The sequence below is a fragment of the Branchiostoma floridae genome, chromosome 6 (genome assembly GCF_000003815.2).
Source record: "Branchiostoma floridae strain S238N-H82 chromosome 6, Bfl_VNyyK, whole genome shotgun sequence".
NCBI lineage: Eukaryota > Metazoa > Chordata > Leptocardii > Amphioxiformes > Branchiostomatidae > Branchiostoma > Branchiostoma floridae.
The window spans coordinates 20,469,853-20,470,170 of record NC_049984.1 but is presented as its reverse complement, the minus strand read 5'-3'; the positions used below and the strand labels follow the sequence as shown (position 1 = coordinate 20,470,170).

The window sequence follows — 318 nt, the reverse complement described above, 5'->3', positions numbered from 1 at the left end:
AAAATGCACTAGCTAGAACCCAGTATACCCATCTGTGACTGTTGGTAGCAGGTGCTATAACAGGGGTGCCTAAGCATTTGCACGAACCCTATGAGATTCGTACGAATATTAATATGAGATACACACAAATCATTACGCGAAAACACACGAATCTTATGAAAATTACACGAATCGCTATGCGAAAACGTACAAACCTTATGTGACACACACGAACCTTATGTGATTTGCACGAACCTTATGCAAAATCGGCCGACCACTGCCGGGGTCACGTGAAGGAGCAGGATTTTCAATATGGCGGCTTCGATTTTCGGCGATGAA

The 318-nt window shown here is 43.7% G+C and overlaps 1 protein-coding gene across 1 annotated transcript in view; it reads right to left on the bottom strand.

Moving 5' to 3' along the window:
- Nucleotides 1-318, bottom strand: part of LOC118418185 (protein Jumonji-like) — a gene marked incomplete in the record, with an annotated part of 22,489 nt that overhangs the window by 21,153 nt on the left and 1,018 nt on the right.